Below are 17,324 nucleotides of genomic sequence, written 5' to 3'. Positions count from 1 at the left end.
TTACTGATGAAATTAAAAAAAAATAATCACTGATAAGGTCCTAAGATCAGTTGTTTCTATGTGTCAAAGGAGTATGAGTACTGTCAGCACTGTGTAAGTATTAGCACCATGGTGAAAAGTCCTAGTCCCCCCACCTTAGTTATGGCTTTGATCCTTAGTATTATACTTGCAAATCAGAAACCCCCCCAATAATCTTCTGATATGACTTCCAGTCCATATTAGTGGCTTTTCTTCCTTTACTGGTTTCAAGATAATATATTCTTATCTAGTTGAGAGTGTCTGGAATTTTCATCATGGTTTCTTTGGGGAAATGGGTAAGTTTCATAGATTTTTTTCTTATGGATTTGACATGATTGTGCCATGTTGAGAGAGACAGATAGACAGAGAGAGACAGACAGAGATAGAGCAACAGAGACAGAGACAGATAGACAGAGACAGAGAGACAGAGAGAGACATAGAAAGAGAGAGAGTGTGCAATAGTAGAGTCTGGTGCTTAACTAGGGGAACTTTAGGGTACAAAATAACACTACTGGTGATCGACATTATTTCTTAGTCTGGACTGATTCGTTTGCTAAAGGCCAATAAGAGCTGACATTTTTATAGCACTCTGAGGTTTGCGAACCATTTTACATACAATATCTCATTGGATCTTCACACCAACCCTGTGAGGTCGGTCCTACTATTAGCCACATTTTATAGATAAGGAAACCGAGGAGGGATTTGGACCTTCTGCCACCCTTGTCCCTGCCCCTGTTCCTGTGTAGCCCAGGGCCTGGCATGCTTTGTCATGAAAGGTTTTAGGTGAAAAGCTTCAATTAAACTTCCAACATCCAAGTGTCCATTTTCCAGGCACCCACCCAGCTAAACACCCAAGTAACTCGACCACTTGGTAATGAATTCTTTGGCCGCGGTGACTTAGGAAATGGAATCAAATGTTTTCTTGAAACCAACACAGTAAACCCTGTGGAGTATCCTATTCTTTGCACCTCAGTCAGGTGTGACTATATGGCCCATGACAGAAACTGATCTTGGAAAGTCTGTAAATCTCCTTGTCATGTTTTCATTTATGCACTGTCCACGTGAGTACAAATGATTACAAATGTTATAGTGGTGAGAAAGCAGGCATCTGAGCGGGGGGTAAGTCTTTTTCCAGCTTTATCTATGCCTTTTGCTTTTGATGCTTCAGTCATTTGCCAATATTGTTCCTTCCTCACCGAATCCTCCCCTGCAGCAGAGAGAAAAAAAGTTAAGCAGAACCGAGGGGAGGCGAGTTTTGTGCGACAGTGCACATGGCATTCCAAACACAGTTTCTTTCCTCTCTAATGAAAGGAGGGGAAGATTGCACTCTGTCATCAGTTCTCTGGAGATCAAGGCTGGTTATCCAAGGATCATGGCTGCCTTGTCATGCTTACATTTACACTGCTGTCATTGTTGCTATTTTTCCCTTGGTTCTTCTTACCTCTTCCTGCAGCCAAGTTCAGGAATCTCCTCAGGTTCCTCAGAATCACAGAATTTCAGCATTAGATGGGGCCTCAGCATCTGTCTAGTCCAACCTGTACTGAAAAAAGGAGTCCTCACTACCTCATACTGAGAGATGGTCACCCAGGCTTTGCATGAAGATATGTTTTGAGGGAGAACCCCGTTACCTTCTGAGGTAGCTCATTTCAGCTCTATTTTGGGGGAAGATTTTCCACAAATCAAGGCTAAAACCACCTCTTTGTGATGCCCATACTGCTTCCAGATCTGCCCTCTGGCATCAAACAGAATATGACCATATGGCAGTTGTCTATCAATTTGAAGACAAGTGTCATGCCCCACCCTCCCCCTTGAGCCTTCACTTTTCCAGGATAAATCTTCCTGGTTCCTTAACTCATCCTCATCTGCCATGGACCCAAGGGCCTTGACCATCCTGGCTCTTCTCTTTTGGATCTTCTCCAGTTTGTACTCTTTGCAAAGGATGGTGCCCAGACCTGAAAACAAGACTTGAGATGGGGCCCAAGCAGGGCAGAGGGCAATGGGACTGTGACCTCCCTATTCCTGGAAGTGATGGCCTCTTAATGCAGCCCAAGTTTGCATCAGCTTTCTAAGTAGATGTTAGTGTACTTTACTCACATTGAGGTTACAGCCTCTAATGCCCCTTGATCTTTTCCGTATAAACTACTCTTCAGCCACCATCTCCTCTCTTGCACTGATGAGATTGATTTCTTAAACCCAAGCTTAAAACTTTACATTTATGCCTATTTCACTTTATTGGATTCATTCCATTTCTTTTGGAGCTTGTCAAAGTCCTGAATCCTGCTCCATCATCCAGGGAACATGCCGCTTCTCCCAGATGTGTGTCATCTGCAAAGTGGGGAACCGTAACAATTATGCCTTCATTCAGATTATTGGTCGTATATTATGTAACAAACATGCCAGGTGGCATTGAGGATACAAAAAAAAAAAAAAGGCAAAACCAGTTCCTGGCCTCAAGGAGCTTCTATGCTAATGAGGAGAACATATATAAATAATAGACGTACATATGGTGCATATAGAGTACCTCTGAGAGGGAGGCTTGAGTGGTTTGGGGTGGGGGATGAGGGAAGTTCTCTGAGAGAAAAGTCTGGGATACAAAGAGGGAGAGGAGAGGGGGCTGAGCCTTCCAGGCATGTTAGTTCCTGTCATTTTCAGATGAAGACATTGAATTCTAGGGCATTTAAGTGACTTGCCAACCTCACCCACACAGCATGTGTTTCTCCATAATGTTTTGCAAACCACTTTGTATTCAAAGCCAGTGTTGCCCTTGGCTGCCATGTCCATCCCCTTGGCAAGGAGAGTGCGTATTTATAGAGTGAGTTGGTTTCTGCTTCTGTTTGCTCTCCTTGTTGGGGCAAAATGTGTCCAGGCCTAGGATGCTTTAAAAAAGGACCTTAGTTCAGTGATTTTGTTTAGGAAATGTTCTGAGGATCATTTTTATAGTCTCGGCTTTTTTAGTAGATTCACAGACTTTCCTTGCACTTGACAATAAATACATCTTGCTAGTAACCAAGGGAGATAACACGTAAGAAAGCATCTTTTCAGAAGTCATTGGTCTTGCAGAATGAATTGCTGTATTTGTGTCTGGACATCTCCTGGATGCTCTGGTCTTTTATTACATATTATAATTTATGGTTTTGTATATATGATAACCCAAATGTGAAGGCAGCAGATTCTTTTGAAATAATAAATGGAGAGACAGGACTGGGTTAAGAGCCTTAAGGAATGATAATATAGTTGAGATGAAGATGGGACTATTTGAAAGGGAGATTGGAAAGGGTGGGCTGCTGCTGCTCATTCTTGCAGTGACCTGACTCTGCTACTGGTTTGCTATGTGACCTTTGAAGACTCGGTATCTTTCTCTTTGAGCCTCACTTTCCTTTTTCATCAATTAAGAAACTCCTTCCACTAATGAAGATGAATTCAGTCTTCATCTTGAGACAATTAATAGACTTTGACAGTTACCCAAACATTGAGAGACTGAGTAATGCCCATGGTGATTCATACAGTGGAAATCAGAGGCAGAACATAAACCCAGATCATTTTTATTCCTAGGCTGGGACACTGTCCACTATACCACACTGTCTATTTCCTTATCTATTAGATGGGAAGAATAATGTCTTAGGATCACCTTAGAGCTCAAAGAGACATCAGAAAACATCTGGTCCAACCACTTCATTTAATATATGAGGAAACTGAGGCCCAGGGAGGTTAAGCCACTCATCCAAGGTCATCACAGGATGGCAAGGGGTCCTGAGTCCATGACATATGAGGACTGGTTGAAGGAACTGGGCATGTTTAGCCCAGAGAAGAGAAGAGAAGACCCAGGATGAGCATGAGAGTTGGATTAAAACATTTGAGAAGCTATTATATGGAAGATGAATTAGATTTGTTCTATTTGGTCCTGAGAGTCCTGAACCAGGAGAAATGGATGGAAGTTACAAAGAGGCCAAAGAGACTTGATGTAATGAAACCCCCCTAGCAATGAGAGCTCCTCTAAAATGTATAGACTGCCCCAACTGCCCCAATGTAAAAGGCAATGCCCTCCCCCCCCCCCAGAGGTCTTCAAAGGGAGCTTGGATAGCCTCTTGTCAGACGTGTGATGGTGAGAACTCCTTTGGTGCATGGATTGTGCTATGAGGTCACTGACATCCTTTCCACCCCTCAAGTTCTGTGATCGTGGGAAAAGGGTCTAATGTTTAGAGTATGATTTGTGTTATGGCAGGCAGCTTGATGGTACTCACACATCAACACCTACATTCTCAACAAACACTGTAGTTACTTACTGAGTTTTGCCTAGAAGTAAATAGAGGGAGCAAATCAGTCTGAGCTGACTTTCAAAAACTGCAGAGCTTCCATTGATGCCAAACCCTTAGGCATTGCAAAGACATCCTTTTGAAAGCAATATTCTTCCCATGAGGCTCTGTGACTGAGAATCATGGAACACACCATCCCAGTAGAATGAAAGTGTTTATCAGCTTAATGGAAAATGGGCAGATGTCAGGGTGGGGATAAGTAGATTGCAACAAATTTTCATTGATGGTGGTGTAGAGGGAAGAACACTGGCTTTGGAGGCATATGGCCCAAATTTGGTGCCTAAGTCTGCCTCACTACATGTTTGGCCTTAGGCAATCCTTTAATTATCTGATTCTCAGTTTCTGCATCTGTAAAACTGACTAGAACAGGAACTCTTAAGCTTTGGCATGAATTATGGACCCCTTTGGTTATCTGGTAAAGCCCATAGACCATGTCCTATAGTACTGTCTCTAACTGTAAAAAACAAATTGCATGAGATTACAAAGGAAATCATTGATACTGAAATGCAGTGATCAAAATATAAAAAAAAACCCAACCAAACTCCAAGTTCCCTCACCTCAGCTATTGAACCCTGTAGCAGATGCTTTTTACAATCTCTTTGAGTTCTAAATCCTATGAACCAGTGACTGGTGAGCAAGAAATGGAGTAAAAAGGAACCTCCAAGAAACCTGCAAAGATATAGAGGAACTGATGCAGAGAAAGTAAGCAGAGAACCAGGAGAAAAAGTCATCCAATGACAACAAGAGGTTCAAGATAAACAACTTGGAAAGACTTAGAAACCCTGTTCAGGGTAATGATCAACCATGATTCTAGAGGACAAATGATGAAACATGTGACTCAGAGAACAGAAAAGACATATATGTACACACACATAATATTATTTATGTATGTGTATGTATGTGTATATATGTGTATATGATATGTATGTATGTGTATAACATGGCCAATGGAGAAATTTGTTTTGCTTGACTATGCATGTATCAGGCAGTTAGGGTGCACAGTGGATAGAGTGCTGAGCTTGAAATTAAGAAGACTCATCTGATATCATTCAAATCTGGACTCAGATTATTACTAGCTGTGTGATCCTGGGTAAGTCATTTAACCCCATTTGCCTCAATTTCCTCATCTGTAATATGAGCTTGAGAAGGAAATGACAAACCACTCCAGTATCTTTGCCCAGAAAACTCCAAATGAGGTCACAAAGAGTCAGACATGGCTGAACACCACCACCACAGTATCATTGGTGGAAAGTTAGAGTAAGGAGGGAGAGAAGATGGATTGGAAAAAAATGGCAAAAGCCTCTCAGACACTTGTGACTGACCAAGGCGTGCGTGATGTATGTAAAGCACTTTGCTGACCCTAAGTGATACAACATAACTATTGCTATGATGTTAACACTCTACTTGATTTTTGTTGTTCTCCAGCCTAGATGGTCTCTCCAGTTTCTTTCAGTCAAGTCCATCATCATAAGTTCACAGGTTTAGAGCTGGGAGGGACCCTGGAGATCATCGGTCCAGCCCCTCATTTTAACAGATGAGGGCACAGGTCCAGAAAGGCTCAGTGACTTGAGCCTAGAGGTGGCAGAATGGGGATTTGAACCCAGCCCCTGAGTAATATTAATGGAATCTGAAGATCTTTCATGCCCCTTTGTACTGGCAAGTAAGCAGGTGTTTAGCACCTTGTTTCAAGTTAAACACCTTGTTTAAACTATTTAATGAACACAGAGGTAGTTAACACCTTGGGGGGAAGTTGCTGATGTAACAGGAAGGGGCAGAACAGGGAGGAGCTATATCATATATAAGGAAGAACACAAGCTGGACAGACAGAACTTCTTGGCATATGCATCCTGTAGGCAGGGCAGCTGCTGCTGGACTGAAGACTGAACCAAGAATTGAGAACTGATACAGAACTTGGACTTGTGGTGGCAAGACTTTCAAGGGCTAGCTGGAAACTGAGGAAGCATGACTGTGGTGCCAATATTTTGTACAAATGTTGTGGCTTTGTTAATGTGTTATGAATGTTCTTGTGGCTTTGTTAAGCCGTGTCTTCCCAGGAACAGAGACGGTGAAGTATTTGAGATGTACTGGACACTGAGCTCCAACGTGGAGCGGGAACTGCACAGATTGCTGGACAAGGAGCTGGGTGGGAGCTATCTGCCTTTAATTCAAGTGGAAGTTGGTTAGATTCGGGAGGGAGCTGGACCATGGAAGAGGAACCATGGAAACTACAAGCCTGCCCTGAGTCAAGATGAAAAGACCTCTCTGTGGGTACTGAGTAGCAGCTGATGAATTTGACTGAGTAGCAGCTGATGAAATTGTCTGAGTAGTGACTGATGAAATTATAACTTACTTGTGAGCTAGGGGTGGATGGCTTTTGTACTTTCCACTACCCCTTAAGAGAGTACTGAGTGGCGACTGTTGAAGTTGTAACTTAATTGCACCCCATGGGTGGATAACTTTGACTTTTGTACTTTGTGACCCTTAAGGAGGCAAGCCTCCTTAAGGATGGTTGAATGGTTGAGATACTAAATGACTGTACTTTGTTGAAAACTATGTGACCACTTTGGTTAAAACTATGTGGCCATTTTGGTGATAAGTTGTTGAGTTGTGACATGGTGAAAGCTGTATTTTGATTTTTTGTGATAAGTTGTAACATTCTGAATGCTGTACCTGGATTTTCTGTAAATGTTTTGGTCTGATTTGTTATTGAATAAATAGAGTTTGATATACTATGTAATCAGAACCCTGAAAGCTGTTCACAGCAGCGGTCCTCTGGAAAGCTGCTCGTGCTTGGCTTTATGCCCTGACAGTATGTGCATCCATTTTGCTGCTCCCCAGTAGTTTCTTAGGGCTCCATCCTCACAGAATGTTGTTCTTGTGATTTCTCAGACTGAATCAATCCTCACACAGCTGACCTTGCTGTCCCTCTCTCTAGAGCCTCCTGTCCTCAAATAACTAGCTTGGGGTTGGCAGGGGGGGAAGGGCAGTGAGAAAATTGTTAGTAGATAGATGAACAAACTCTGTTGTACTTTCCTGGTACCATCTATCAAGCAAGCAAGTTAGACTTCAGTAAGCACCTACTATGTGCCAAGTACAATGCTAGGAATGAGCAGAAAAAGCAAAATAGCAGTTGCCCTCAAAAACCCTACAGTTTACTGGAGGAGAATCCATGTACATAAATACTTCCAGAGAAGATACCTACAGAGGGGATGGGAGGTGACATAGCTGAAGGCCCCGACAAGGGAGGGTAGGAGGGAACAAAAGCTTCTGAAGAAGGGGATCTTTGATCTGAAGCATGGAGGATGCAGGGAATTCTCTGAAGTGGACATGAGAAGGGAAAACATTCTGGGTGTGGGGAACAGCCAGTGTGTGTGTGTGTGTGTGTGTGTGTGTGTGTGTGTGTGTGTGTGTGTGTGTGAGGGACAGCAGGCAGGGCAGTGTGTAGAATTATTTTACTATTACTTTAGTGGTGGAATGCACAGAAGAATTAACAGGGAGGAAGAGAGGAAAAAGTATAAGAAGCCTGGAAATATAGGAATAGAGCGGGTTGTAAAGAGCCTTCAGTATCAGAGGTGTTTCTATCTGATAAGAGAGGGAGCAGGGAGCCACTGGGATTTTGGGAGCAGCTTGTGACCTGATCAGCACAGGCTGTAGGCAGGTCCCTTTGTCAGCTGTGCTGAGGATGGATTGGGATGGAAAGACATCGGAGGAAGGGGAAGGAATCAGGAAGACAGCATGGTGGTAGCATCATTGGATAGCAGGGTATGTATTTGACAGATGGGAAAGTCTATAACTATGCAGGATCTATTTTTAAATTGAGGATTTACAGGAAAACATTGACCAAAACTGAGCCTGGTGGAACAGCCTCAGGGTAGGTGTGGCTCTCCCCCAGGAGAAGGAGCAACCCCGCAATCCTGAGGCATTTAGTTCTTTTTTTAATTTTAATTTTTTTTAGTCGTTTAGTTCTTAGCACTGTCTCTGGCTGTGATGGTATATACAAAATATAAAAATACCAATAGGATTCCAGAAGAAGCTGTTCTGTTTAGAGTTCTTAAAAATAGTAAAGAGATGATAGCATCTGAAAGAGCCACACAAATTGTGTTGCAGAAAGTGATGCACTATGGAGTATATGAATGGTGGTTTCAGCCCTTTCTGTTGGTTGGTGAGTACCCAGACAGGGAAGGCACTTAATGCTGTGGCGAGCTGTCTGTGGAGAGGGAGGGAGACCAGAGGCAGATTTCCCACCACTTAGACCTGCTCACAAGTGGAGTGCGATGCCTGCAGAGAGAAGGAGTCCCTGGCCCTGGAGACCTTCAGACAAAGGCTGAATGACCTGGTGGGTGTGTTGGTAGAAGGCATTCTTCAGCAGATGCAGGCTGCATTAGATGGCCATGAAGTTCCTTCCTCTCTTTGACAATGGGATTCTTTAAAGCAGTTTAGCAGATTACTAAAGTAAATTGTACAATTTCCATAAGCAAGATTGGAAGCTCTGCTGGTAACTCATATACCTGGTAGCACTGTGTAGAGGCAGGGGCATGGACCAGATGACCTCAGGAGGTCTCTTTCCACTCTAACCCAGTGCAGCATTGGGTTACCTCCTCTGCCACCACAGCAAGTGGCTGCAGCTGGAACTCTGAGAGCATTTCTCACTCTTCTCCCTGTAGGAAAGTTCTCTGCCTTTTATGTTCTTTCAGAATTTCCCATATTGACTGATTGAAGGAACTGGGTATATTCAGCTTGGCAGAGAGAACATTTGGGTGAGGGTGGGAGTGGAGGCCATCTTTGACAAAAAGCCATCCTCAGGTATTCGAAGGTCTCTGCTGTGGAGGAGGTGTGATAGTAATGGCAATTAAAGATTCCCCTGTATTGGCTTGGTTTTCAAACTGATTGTGTTAAAACCCAGAGCTTGTTAATCCCAGCTGTGGGATGGACTTGTTGATGTGAAAAAGAAAGTCCTGAACTGGGAGGAGCTGGTGACTTAGATTTGGAGAGACAAGAGAGAGGCAGAAGAACTTTTTGGAAGCAGCACCTCATGGAGGCAGAGAGAGACTGAGAGAATTGCTGGGGGCCACTTTGAATTGCTCTGGACTTTTGAGACCTGCCCCCTGAGCTGCCAAGGACTGAGGAGACATGGCTGTTTTTCTGGTACTTTGTCTGTCTGTTTTGATGTTGTTTTGCCAGATTTGTCCACTGGTGAAAGACAGTCCTGTTGAAGAAGTCCTGGAACCTGGCTGTTTGCTAAGAAGCCCTGAGACTGTCCTGCAGACAGAGTGAATACTGTCCACTGGTGAAGGACAGTGCTGTTGTTGCAGGGGTCTGGAGACTGTCCTGCAGACAGAGTGAATACTGTCCACTGGTGAAGGACAGTGCTGTTGTTGCAGGGGTCTGGGAACCTTTCTGTTGGTTCAGAAGCCCTGAAGAAGGATTTTCTTGTTGTATGTTTACAGAAATCCTGGGAGAGGGTTTTGCTAATGTTTTCAGGGGTTCTAGGACTGTTCTACAGACAGAGGATGAATTAATGAAGGGACTGGCAATGTATCTTGTGGCCTTTCTAAGCCTTGTCTCCCCAGGAACTAAGATTGCTGAGAACTTGCCTAGTGTCTGGATGAAGAAAAGACCTCCATTTGGGTATTAAGTGCTGTGCTTAAACTTGATGTAACTCTGGGGTAGATTCAATTGTGATCCAGGGGTGGGGAACTTTTGACCTTTTTGTGTTCTATGGTTGAATGTACTTTACTTAGATTGGAAACTAATCTCCATTTGAGAAGAGGGGCTTTGTGGTGGACTAAATGAAGGTACAGCCTAGGGGTGGAGTAGTATTTAGAACAGGGACTTTGTAATTGATTGAATGATTGAAAGGTCCTGGGGTGGGGTAGTCCTTGGAGATTATTTAATCACACTTAGTAAATGCTGTATTTTGAATGATGTCATGTTTTGATCTTTTCTGTTCTTGGTTGGTCACTGAATAAAATGGAGAGCATCTATGCTGGTATTCTGAACCTTGGCAAGTTGCCTTTCCTTGGCATTACATTACAGGAGGGAACGGATTTGTCCTGTTTGGACAGGGAGAAGAATCAGAAGTAATGAGTAGCAGTTGCAGGATAGAAGATTTTGGGGGATGTCAGGAAAACCCCCAAACTGAACTGAAAGAAACCAAACTCCTCCCCAATGAGAGGTGTCCAAAGGGGAGCTGGCTGCCCCTGGAGGAATTTCCTTCCCGGGAGCTCTTCAGGCAGAGGCCAGGGGCCTACTTCAGAGCTTGTTATATTGAGGATGCTTTTCATGTACAGGTTGGATTAAATGACTGCCAAGGTCCCTTCCAATTCGGAAATTCATTGATTCTGTGAGGCTACCCTTTATGTTCTCACTCAAACCCACAGGAGAAAGTCATGGCCCTCATTAAATATTCATACATTGACTGACCTCAGTTTCTTCACCAATAGTCAGGGTGTCAGGCTAGATCACTTTCAATCTCAGTTCTTCCCAAAATTTATGATTCCAATGAGTGAATTTTTGAGTCAGTTAATAATTTCTGATGATCATAAGAGCATTTTCAGTTTTGTTTCATCTTAACCAAGAGAAGAAAATTGGATAATAATAAATAGTATTAGTCAAGTGGTGGAGAGCTGGGCTTGGTTCCAGGAAGACTTGGGAGGAAGTCCTACCTCTGACACATAGAGGTTGTATGACCCTGGACAAGTAATGTGTCTTCTCAAGGCTCTATATAATTTTCTGAGATTCTAGGATGCAGAGAAGGGACTGACCTTCACAGTGGAAGATGTCTCATTACTGGGGTCTTCCCTCTACCAGTGAAATCTCAGGTCTGGTCACTATCCCTCCCCCTAAAAAAGTAATAGGTATTTGACAAATCATAACATTCCTCTAAAAATCAATATGAGAACTTAACGTGTTCTTTAAGATTCACAAACTGTATGTGCATCCTCCTCCAGGGGTATGTCTGTCTAAGCACTGTGCCCCACTGAAAAACCATTGAGTGAATTCAGGTTTCAAAAAGAGACAATTCAAGTGTCAGAGCCCTTTCTGTGCTCAGTCCAATTGTTTTTCATATTTTCCCCCAATTTTAGGGGGAATAATTAACGCCCCCACCCCCCCCCCCCCCTTCTTCCATGCTCCAGTCACAAAGCCAAATAGAAGGTGCCCTAGAAGAAGGAATGAGCCAAAGAGAGAAGTGCAATTTTTGCCTCAGATTCATGGCTATGATTGGCAATTTTACAGCCAGCATGGAGCAGACAAATTTACCTAAATTGTTTGAATTAGAAGGACTTCAACTGGAGCCTCTGGCATTTCAAGGCCAGGAGCTGGGAATAAATGGCATTTTATTAGACGTAAGGACTCTCAAAGCCTCTGAGAAATGGGTTTGAACTATTGAGGTGTGGGCTGGAATATAGGATTGCAAAAGATGGACTTAATAGCTTAGATTCAAAGTAGAATTCAATTTTTGGCCATCACAGTGAAACCCACAGGGCATGAAGTCAGCATTTCACTGTTTTGGGAGGGAGATTAACCAGGCATGGAAATTAACCAGACCTGGACATACAAGACTGTCATGGAGCCTGTTCCATACAGTTTCCACCTTCTTCCTTGAGCGAAGATCATATCCCTGACTTTGTAGAATTAAACATGGTACCTTGTAAAGAAAACATCATTTCACAATTCAGTGACTCCCATTTATTCATAATCTAAATAAAAGGAAAACCTTCCTTACTAGGAGGATTTTCTTTCTCTGTGCTAAACAATGAAAGTTGATAGTCATGATGGTCAGTCATTCTCTGCCCCTGGATGAGCATGGCATTCTCACTTCTATACCTTTCCTCAGACTGATTCAGTATTTGGAAAGCCCTTCTTTACTTTTTGGTTGTGAAATTCCTGCTCATCCTTTAGCATTCAATTCAGTGCAGAGTCTAGTGGAAAGAAAGTTGGATATAGAGTCAAGTTGGAATCCCTGCTCAGCTGCTTTCTCCCCTTATGAACGTCTCTGGCCTCAGTTTCCTCATCTGTAAAATGAGGGAGTTGGACCGAGTGGCTGCTAATGTATCTTCCAGCTACAAATGTGTGCACTTCCTTGAGGAAGTCTTCTTGATCTCTGCCTGTTGGTAGGATCCTTTCCCTCAGATCTCCCAAGACAGTCTGTTTTGTGTCTTTTAAATGCTCCAATCATGTAACATTGAGTATTCTGGCCACCTGTGTTGAGATCTGATCACCCTCACAGACAGTAAAGAGCTAGAAGGTATACTCAGGTTGGAATGACTCCATTCTCTTTCCTTGTATCCTCAGGGCCCACACAGTTGTCTGCTACACAGTAAGTGCTTAATAAATGCATGCTGATTGATCTGAGGTTGGGACCGTGGCTTTTATTAAAATATATTTTGTATTGACTTAACTCTATGTGTTTTCTCCCAGTAGAATGTCACTCAGGCAGCTAAGTGGTAAAGAGGAGAGAATGCTGGACCTGGAGTCCAGAATACCTGAGGTTACTCACCCCGTGGCCCTGGACAAATCACTTAATTTCTTCCAGCCTCAGTGTTTTCATCTATGAAATGGAGATAATACTGTAGCCACTTCATCCAGCTGTGGTGAGGACCAAATGAGATGATGCCTTTCAAATTCTTTACAAACCTTAGGTGCTGTTTGTCCTGGCTGTCAGATCTCTTGTGTTTCATTGTCTCTGTGCTCCCAGTGGCCCGCAGGGCACCTCATCCAAGGCAGGCATTGAACAAAGGCTTACTGAATGACTGAGTCTAAACTTGGCCTTTGCCTGGGTGCCCAGCACAGGCCTCTCAGGAATGTTTTATGACTTTGCCTTTAGCATCAACACCATCTTAAATAAAAAAAAGAAAGCCTGGATTTCAGATAGGACTTTGTTCAGACCAGTTTCACATTCATTGGTTCACTTCAGCTTCTCCAAAGTCTTATTAAGTGAGTTCATAGTCATAGAATATTAGAAGAGAGCTTAGAAATGATCTAATCTACCCTCACATTTCACAGTGGAGAAAAGGGGATCAGAACAAATCATTATTACTTATTATTATATAATAGAATTCTATGTGAAATCCAGAGCCTTGAGCAGGAATTATTAAGCTCTGGGAAGACTCTGTGAGGAGTGACACTTTGTCCTGGGTTCAGTTATATCAGGAAAAGCACATGGCTGAGGGAATGCAGCCTTGCCCCCGTTGCCTCCCCAGTCAGAGAAGTCAGCTAAAGTGCCCTGGGACAAGGGTCTCACATGGGCTCACTCCCCCAAAATGCTCCTCAAGCTGTGCCAGGATTCTCATTCCTGGATTCCTGTAACTTGCTCCCTCACTCTTTGGAATTCCCAGCATGGAATTCCCCTCCCTTTTCCTAGAATTATTGCAAAGAACAAATGAAAAAAGGGTCCAAGGACTGAAGCCTATTTCTCAGGGAACCACAAGTCTTTCCTCTTAAAGCATCATTTCCCCGGAATCCACTGAAGAAAGCCAAGTGAGAGAAGGAGACTGAGTCTGCCAGCCTGGTCTCTGAAGGCCTCTGACACTAGCCAAAGAGCCTCCCCTCCTTCACCATGGGTTAGCCACCTGGAACTGTGGAGGGTCTGCTCATTCTTCTCAGTCTCTCCAGGGCACTTGCCTTTCATGTCATCAAAATTTCCTCAGTAGTGTGCAAGTGAGGAAGTGACATCTGCCAAGCAGGTGATCGGTCTGCACACATGACAGGTCTTTGTTACACTTAGACAGGGCTGATCTTCCCACTGAGTCAGGCTGCCGCATGTCAGCTCTTTGGGTGCTAGAGCTCCCTGCCCGCTCCCATTACCTTGAAACTCTGTTGCCTCTATTTACTACATTTTTATGAATATACTGTACTTTTTTCCCTGATAAAAAAAAGTGAGCCCCTTGAAGGCATTCGCTGCTTCCTATTTGTCTGTATATTTGGTGCCTAGGGCAGCAACTGGCACACAGTAGGCACTTATTAAATATTGCTGATTGTGAGCTCCTGGAGACCAGAGACTGTCTTTTGCCTCTTTTTGCATCATCAGCACTTAGCACAGTTCCTGGCACACAGTAGGTTCTTAATAAATGTTTATGGATTGAATGGACTTGGGGAATTTCTGTGGCCCCATGTGGACATTACTTGGTGACCTCTGCTTCTCAATCTTGTCATCTGTGAAATGAATGGGTGGGATTACTTGGTCTCTATGATCCTGTGACCAGCTTCCTGGGGTTTAACCTTTAGTCAAGCTCTTGTCTACTGCCTCCTTGTGGTATGGAGGGGATCTGCATTCTCAAAGTCATGGTAACAGAACACAGCCTGGGGTGTGTGTGTGTGGGGGGGGGTTACTAAAAAGGAAAAGTTTCAACAACAAACAGTCCAATAAAGTACTTTGTGTCTCTGCCAGGAGAATCAGCCTATTTGTGCTGAGAAGGAGGTCTTATGAATATGAAAATTGGTTATGAGCTCCATAAATTTTAAAAGGCAAACCTACTCTAAGCTGTTATTACTTTGAAATGACATTTTTTTGAGTCAAGTATTAGTGCCTTTTGTCACGTGCAGAGTCTTACACTTTTCAAATGGATGCCTGGAGAGAATTTTAAAGGAATGTATTATTTCCCTTCACATTCAGTGAAAGACTAGTTCACAGAGTTGGGAGGCAACTATTCAAGTATACAGAAATTATGAATATATTTGTTTGCCAATCTCACTAACATGCGTTTATTTTTTTCTTCTTAAGGTTAGATCATTTCCCACTTCCCCCCTGTAACTATACATTTGCTAGAACCTGATGTCATCACTAAAATGATGGATTTTTTTTCCTGCTAAAAAAATGTCCAGTTTACCCAGAAGATTTAAGTTGATGCAACTTGATAAGTTGATGAAATGTTTTAGCCACAGAAGCAGTGTTCGGGGTTTAGTGTTGTGATGAATGAGCTCAAGCCTTCCTTCTATTTTGGGGCTTCTTTGCCTTCTTTCAAACAGTATGTGACCTTTGACCATCAAGCTTTCTGGATGAACTAAGAATTTGATGCCGGGGCGTCTCTCCAGCAGCATGAGCAACCAAGGAAGAGAGAGCCTTTCCTATTACTAGAGACCTTTAGGCAGAGACTAAAAGAGGAGGGTTTGTTAGACATGATGTAGAAAGGATTCATGGATCAGATAGGAGATTGGAATTTGGGACCTCTCATATTCTTTTCGATTCTGCCAATGTCTATGTGAGCAAAATGAAATGGAACAGAGGCAGTTCACTTAGAATGGGATTATTAACAAGAAGGGTGTGTGGATATAACTTTGAGATGGTCTGTGAACTTGGATGGGAAAAAATTCTGTCTTTATTTTCACTAACCTCTAACAGAAATTTAGCAATTCCTTCAATTATTTAAAATAAGTATTAGGGGAAGAGGTCCACAGGCTTTACAAGACTGTCCAAGGTGTTCATGAAACACAAAAGGCTTAAGAATACCTTACCTAGAATCATGAACTTCACAGCTAGAAGGGCCTTGGAAATTGTCTTGTCCAGCCCCTTTAAGGATCCTGACCCCAGGGAGTTTAGGCTCAAACTAAACTTTATCCTCCCCATCCTAACCCTGGGCATATAAATCACAATCTGGATACAATATGTCATGTTATATACCTGATATACCTGGATACAATATGTCAAATTGCATACATAATTCCTTCAGAGTTCTATTCCAATATCTCATCAGGGATTGAAAATGATCCTGGGTTCTCAGAAGTTATGCTATCGATGTCCAGTCTCAGGCAATGTTTTACCAAATTGGATGGATTTGGGCTAGGTGTTGGAATATCTACCTGCTATCTGAGGATCAGCCAAGATAAAATTTGGCAAGACTAATCAGTCACTGGAAGCTTGGCTACTAGGTGATGAAATTTTCAGTCATAACACATGCAGCCTGTCTAAAAAGACATGAAGTGGTCTGGGATCTGCTTGGACAGATGAGGAAAGTGAACCCACACGTCACTGGACTATTGCTTACCTAAAACACAATAGTGCCCTCTAGTGACAACTACCTCAAACCTCATAGAGAAGACTCCTGGGTCCTCATAAAGCTATGAAGGATGGACCTGGAAGGTTCAACCGCTTTCAATGTCAACAAGTGTCTGCCATGTCAATGTCCTTTCTCCCCAGCTACATTGTCAGCTTCTTGAGAACTAATACCACGTCTTGGACTTCAAACAAGTGACATGATCCTCTTAGACTAGAAGACTCATTTAATGGAAACTGGCTCAAAGTCCATCCCCAAAACAACATCAAAGTTCCCAAGTTTAGCTGGAGGTTACGTACCATCCTCTGGGTCATTGAAACAGTCATTTGGCCAAAGTAGAGCTGCTCAGAAATAATAGTGTGTGCCTGTTAATGACTCCAAATGGAACTGATGAGGACACTGCTTGGTGATTCGGATGAATGGGAGGAAGGAATTTTCCTTCCCTTCCCGTGCAGACTGTGGAGAGAATTGTCAGAAATTTCTTCTGATGCTCAGCCCAGTTGTTCTGCAAGCAGGACTTGATGCTGGGTTATCTGTGTGAGGGTTGGATGGGTTTGTAAAAGGCCCTGAGGAAGTATTAGAGATAAAATATGTTAATTGAAAAAACTAAGGTCTGCAAAACAACAGCAGAGCCAAAATTCTGCAATGATTAGCAGAACATCCACCAGCAAGTGACTGCTATCAGCAGGCAATCAATATGATTTCCCTGCAGCAACAATTATCCATACTGGGGTCCCATCAGAGCTCACAAATTATCCCCTGAGAATTGGGTGCCCAAGGCAGGGCTTTATTCTTTTAGTTATATTTGTAATAATACAACTATGGGGGTGGCTAGGTTGTGCAGTGAATAGAGCATGGGCCCTGGAATCAGGAGGTCCCAAGTTCAAATTCAGCCTCAGACACTTACACTTAACACTTACTAGTCATGTGACCTTGGGCAAGTCACTTAACCCCAACTGCCCTGCCTTCCCCCTCCAAAAAGCAAAAATAATAACAATAA

This window comes from Petaurus breviceps, unplaced genomic scaffold (genome assembly GCF_028583685.1).
Source record: "Petaurus breviceps papuanus isolate PSGF00001 unplaced genomic scaffold, PetGlider_PUasm1.0 207, whole genome shotgun sequence".
Lineage (NCBI taxonomy): Eukaryota > Metazoa > Chordata > Mammalia > Diprotodontia > Petauridae > Petaurus > Petaurus breviceps.
Note: the sequence above shows the minus strand (reverse complement) of the source record.